We start from the raw sequence: 6,733 nt of genomic DNA, 5'->3' as shown, positions 1-6,733 counted from the left end.
TTTTGGATGTTCTTTCCTCGTCGAGCTTTACCGAGATTGTGATGGTCCTCTAACTCGGGGTCTGGGCATTTTATACATTTTAGTAATACCATAATCATCTAATATGTCATTCCTGCTTTGACCGAACATTATTGGTAATAACACCATGATTTTAAACGGCTCTAACCTGGGTTTTACGGGGTAAGTTTTTTCAGAATACTCTAGAATTCCAGCTTTGACTGTACAATATTGGTAATAACGTAATGATTTTAACCTGGGTTTTATGGGGTATTTTTAAATTTCTGGAATGATCTGGAATAATCGGCATAGCAAGGTTTTTACACGGAACCATTATTTTTCCCAGTTGGGTTTTTGGATGAGGTTATTTCATCCCCAAACACAATTTGGGGTTTCATCCCCCCTTACCCATTTAATTAATAACCTTGAAATTAATTGTTCTAATTTTAATCTAAATAATATATCAAAATACTGTTTGTTTCATAAATCGTAATTCATTCTATCTTCGTACGGTATTGCATGTACTACGGTACCCGAGAATTTCACACGCTTCATTGACCTGTGAATCAAAAACACCCCTTGCAGGCGCGAGAGCGGGGTGCGTCAAAAAAAGGGGTTAACCTCCACTTACAAATATCTTTAGCTCTCCATCATAACCATTTTTTCATCCGACATCTTCTCCTACCTTCCACTGTACATCCTCCATCCTCTCCTGCCTTCCACTCTACATCCTCCATCCTCCCACTCTACATCCTCCATCCTCCCCTCCTTCCACTGTACCTGTGCTTGGACCGGCATTTATGTATTACTTCTACTCATTAAAAACATTGCCATGAAACAAAGATTTCAAATCGCAATTTATATTTTTCAAACAAATTGGAAGGGAGAAATTAGTCTGGCGTGGCTTAAAAGGGTAGGTTTATTAACGGCATGGCGGGGAATCCTAGTAAGTGGACCTATTACGGGGGTTCTTGTTGTTCATTTACGAAATGTTCAAATTCACAAGGAAAATCGAATAAAGACATTTCGTTTTTCAACTACCCAAAGGATTAATTAAGGTAATACCATACATACTAAGATTGCATATGTATTTTGGGGTTCTAATTTAAATAAGCCTTGGTATGTTAAAAGATGTAAACAGTGGTTGGAAAACGTAGGTCAAATTGATCTATTGGAAAGAGGAGTTGATTTCGTTTATAAGAAGAAGTATAAAGTTTGTAGCGTACATTTTAAACAGGACCAGTTCCTATCATTAAAACCAAGGTATGAGAAATAACTTTAAATTAGTAGTTCTTTTATTACACAGCCTTCAAATTGAGTTTATTACATCTAGGCGTACGTTAGTTTGAAACGCAATCCCTAATAAATTTGACGAAAATCTTATTCCAGTACATAGTGCAGTATCTCCCCTCAAAAGTCCCAGCTCCAATCATGGCTCTGATATTGAGTTTGCAGGTCCAAGCGAAAGTGGTATCATCTTCCATGGTGGTATGTTGTATAATTACTATAACCAAATGCTTCTGAGCCCGGTGGGGATTCTTAGACACATATTTAGTAATATATTATTCTTCAGATGATAATTTAAGTTTAACGCCAGTGACGTGCAAAAGAACTAAAAAGAGATTGAGAGATCAAATATCTAGTCGTAGAAAGAACTCTGTAGATAGTGGTAAATATATTCCAGGGCCGTCAATGAAGTATAACTCACAATATTTAATCTAGGTTCAGTTGTTAGTTTAACACCTGTGGCGTCAAACAGTTATGCCAATGAAGAATTTAAAATTCATAGTCGCAAAAGGAGTTTTAGAGAGATGGATCAAATTTTAGAAAAAACACAATTAAATACCCCCATAAAAAGATCAAGACTAAAGAGAAGGTCTTTATTTCCACAGACCCCTGAAAGTGTTTCTACCAACACTACGAAAACGCCAAGAGTCACTTTTAAATTAGTTCAAGCCAAGCCAATTTCTAAAAGCATTAAAACACAAACACTCAATATTATTTCTCCTCGCAAAAGAAATCTTCAAAACCTTTTGCAAAAACAATATTTGAGAAACTTCAGGTTGTCGAAGAAAGTTTCCAAACCAAAGATTAGCAAAGAAACATTGATATTAGAAATAGAAAATATCTCCCAAATGAAGGAGCAAATTTCTTTGCCATGCAAGTAAGAGCAGGTGCCCGCAAATCTAAAGGAAAGCGATGGTCTCCAAAGGAAAAACAGCTATGCCTAACATTACACTATCATGGCCCTAAATCATATTTACTCTTGAAGAAGATGTTTAGCCTACCAAGTTCAAGCTCTCTTAAATCTTGGCTTAGAAACATTCCGTGCAAGCCTAGTATTAGTGAGGAGTTTTGGTAAGTTTTGGTTTAGGGCGCTGTAGGTTAGCTGTGGCATAGGGGCTAGCCACCACCCCTCTATGCATTGTAAAGGGACCCACCTGTAAATAAGTCGCGAGTTGACTTAGTGTGGATATCTCTTCCTAGACCAAGCTTAGTTTTGGAAAAAAAATTAAATGTATGACTGAAAAAGAAAGGTTGGCAACGCTGACATTTGACGAAATGGCACTGAAAGAAGGCCTGCTTTACAATGAAGGAGATGATCTTATCGAGGGGTACGCAAGACCCACATTTAGCCAATCACGCTACTGTTTTTGTGTTATGTGGGATCAAATCAAAATGGAAGCAACCACTGTGTTACTATGTAACACGCGGTGCCATGAAAAAGGAAGACCTCCATGACATCCTTTTAGGCATTCTTCATAGGCTAATTTCATTTAAATTAAACGTTAAGAATGTTGTTTGCGACAAAGGCACAAACAATCAAAGCGTTTATAAAAGGTTGAATATCAATGAAAAAACCCCATATGTACATATAGATAACCGAAAAATATTTTTCATACATGATCCTTCACATTTAATTAAAGGTATTCGTAACAATTTAAAAAATCAAAATGCTTTAATTGGATCGAAAAGAGCCTCTAGGGACCATATAGAAAGACTTTATTTTTCTAGATTCAAAAGAACCTTTAAAAATTGTTCCCAAGCTCACTTTGCGCCACATAAACTTGACACCGTTTTTCAAAATGAAAGTGAAAGTAGCGACACAGGTTCTTAGCCATAGTTTTGCTATGGGATTGATATTTTATTTTGTAAAAAACTTGCTGCCCATGGAAGCGCAAGAGACAGCAAATTTTATCTCGGAATTCGACAAAATCTTTGCCTGTCTAAACTCCAACTCAAAATATGACGCCAAAGAATACAGAAGTGCAGTAACAAAGAAATCTAAGCATTTGGAATTTTTGAAAGAAAAATTAAAATGGCTCGATGAACGTCAATTTGACTGTGAATGGCAACCACCGGTAATTCAAGGGTTTAAAACAACTATATCATGTGTTATCCAGCTTTCGGAAGAACTTCTGGAAAAGGAAGAATTGGAGTATGTTCTGACGTCACGCTTCAGCCAAGATGTTTTAGAAAACACTTTTGGTAAAATTTGTAGACTGGGGGATGCTCTGATAATCCCACACCACATTTGTTTCGTTTGTATCTCAGAAAGGTTATGTCTTCTTCACTATTTCAAGTGCCAGAATCTGCCAATTGCGCAACAAACATAGACACCGATACATTTTTAGTGGAACTTTTAAGCCACCATAAAAGCGAGCGTAACAAGCCATTATCTCAAGACCGCATACGTTTTTTTGGTCAGGAAGAATCTATAACTAGCGCATAAGTCATATATGAATCAACTGCAAGTCCTCCAAAACAGTTGTGCGAGGCGAATCTTACATAGAGGGCGACGCTCATCCGCAACTGTCGCTAGGTCTGAGTTGAATTGGTTGGACGTGGCATGCAAATATGAGTTGCATCTTGCAACACTTATTTTTAATATCATAAAGGGAAATACTCCTGATTATATATTAAATATCTTTGATTACGCTCTAAATGGACCTAAAAACTATCAAACTAGAGGCAGCTCATATAACTTATACATGATGAATACCTCTAATAAATTTAATCAAAAACAAATAAAGACTAGAGGCGTAACACTATGGAACAATTTACCAGTGGGTATAAAACAAATTGAATCTAAACCATGTTTTGTAAAGCAAATGAAAATTTATTTGAAACAAAAATAGCTATTGTACATTATGTAATTTAAAAGGCGGACTCCCTCGTAAACCAGAAAATTTCTGAACGGGAATATCCGATGAATAAAGCCCAATATTATTATTATTATTATTATTATTATTATTATTATTATTATTATTATTATTATTATTATTATTATTATTATTATTATTATTTTATTATTATTATTATTATTATTATTATTATTATTATTATTATTATTATTATTATTATTCATCCCTAAACCTTGAAGATTTTAAAAACTCAAATGTAGTTATTTACATCGGTGGATTTATTGCAAAAAGTATTTTATCAAGTCACGAATGTGTAATTTGTAGAAATTCTCTACTAAAACCCCCAAAAGAAACCCTCACATACCCGAGAAACCCTCACACTTTTGAAATCTTATCGTCCAGAACAAGGAATCGATGTGGGGAGGTAAAACTTAATTTCAATTTCCTTTTTCAACACACTTGAAGAAATGGAATTTGTATTCAAGGAGAAGTTTTGAATTTTTCAATGCGAAACTCAGCTTGCAGAAAAACTAGCTAAAGAGCTGCAACACGTGAAATCATTTCCTGATATGTGCGACGTAACTAAACAAAAACTAATTAAACTTTATCTGAAAATGAGAATTCACCACAACATTCGTCTCAGAAACCAACAAATATTTAAAGAAAAGGAGAAAATTAGCAGAAAGAAAAGAAAAAGAAGCTAAGAAAGAAAGAAAAAGTTCTTTCAGCTTCTCCTAAAACCAAAAAAAACCCCAGAGGCAAAAAAATACTTAAATTAATGCACATTTAATTGCTATTTCATTTTCTTCCAAATAAAACTATTGAATAGCGATTGATACCGTGTGTTGACTTTTAACTTTTTGAAATTTTAAAAATCCCGCCTTTTTTGACAGCCTGGAAATTTTCGCTTTCAGTATGACGGACAGAGGGCGAACCCGTCGCTATTTTTAAACCACCTTTCACAGCCCAAAGGGGGAGTCGACTTCCATACTTTCTTCCATGGTTTCTGTGTTCTAACTAAGAAAGCCGTATTTACGTTCCGAGAGCGCATGAAAGCTCCTCAGAGAAGTCCGCACTTTTCTCGGAACTTCATACTTTTACCAAGATTGAACTTTCATTTCAATATAAGCTAATTTCAATCCATCGTGTACCACCCTGCCCCGCGGTCCTACAAGAAATCAAAAATGAAGAAATTTTTCCTGAGTAACGTAGAGACTAGAGAGAGAGGTGAGAATCCGCGAAAGGCGTTTTTGTCAGCGTGCTTGCCAAAGCAGGAGTATTGTAGAAGGGATAAGACACATTACCTAGAAAAGCATTACACTTCTCGTGCTTTTGGGATTATGGTTTTAATCGTTGTCTACGTTATGGCGTACGCAACGTTTCAATAAATTTCTTATTGCTTCTGACATATTTTAGTGGTTTCCGATGCAGGTTTCAAAAAATGATAGTTTTTATATAACTTGGAGTCTCAGTTTTTGTTTCTTTTACAAAAAAATAATATGATACCGCCAGCGAAGAAAACGTAACCTTAAGATTATTATCCCTGAGCACCGGCTGAGAGTCAGTTATCGCACATCCAATTAAAAACGTTCGCAACGTTTAAAAACCCACCTACTCCCAGTCCCCCCAAAAACATCACGTTTCAAAACGCAGATACTCCCAGTACCCCCAAAAAAGTAGGTTTCAAAACGCATATATTCCCATTCCCTCCAAAAAAGCAGAGACAAATCGCAGATATATATTCCCAGTACCCAACGGCCGGTATCAAATCCTAGATTAAAGCAGCCCCCAACGGCTGATTTCAAATCCCAGATATTAGCAGCTCCCAACGGCAGGTTTCAAATCCCAGATATTAGCAGCTCCCAACGGCAGGTTTCAAATCCCAGATATTAGCAGCTCCCAACGGCAGGTTTCAAATCCCAGATATTAGCAGCCTCCAACGGCAGGTTTCAAATCCCAGATATTTACTTTTTTCAAAACCGATTTTCAGTCCAAGATATTTCTATTATTTCCATTCAAGACAAATGTAAATTAGATTAAATTCCTATTTATTTGCAATATCAATAACTATTCAAATCGTTATACCTCAAACAAAGACTCTACCTATTAAAAACATTGCCGTGAAATAAAGATTTCAAATCGCAATTTATATTTTTCAAACTAATTGGAAGGGAGAAGTTACGTCTGGCGTCACTTAAAAAGCCAAATCTACCATACCACGATTTTGAAATATATTTATTGTTTCACAGCCTCCTATTCGTTCTACAGTAGTTAGTATGTTTACACATAATTTTGAATTATTTAAACTTCAATCGATATCTGCAAGTAACAAACTCCAAATGGCGAGGTTCTGGTTTGAACTTAACACAATTAATGTTTCTAGCTTCAAAGCTGGTTCTTACAATACAGCAAGAATTTAAACACTCATTGCCCATTTTGTTTCCTTTTTTGTAACGTCGGTCACCTTAGAAAATGTTCTTTTAGCTTCTGCGTTTGAAATGGGCAAGGAAATTACTAAAGCAGCCAGGCGGCTCAAATTTTAAATTTTAATTTATAATCGAAATCTTTTTCATGAGATAATTTGTTTCCAA

This window comes from Phalangium opilio, unplaced genomic scaffold (assembly GCF_054372755.1).
Source record: "Phalangium opilio isolate 3A_F unplaced genomic scaffold, DU_Popi_V2 ptg000032l_1, whole genome shotgun sequence".
NCBI lineage: Eukaryota > Metazoa > Arthropoda > Arachnida > Opiliones > Phalangiidae > Phalangium > Phalangium opilio.
The sequence above is the reverse complement of the archived record's forward strand: the minus strand, read 5'-3'. Positions refer to the sequence as shown.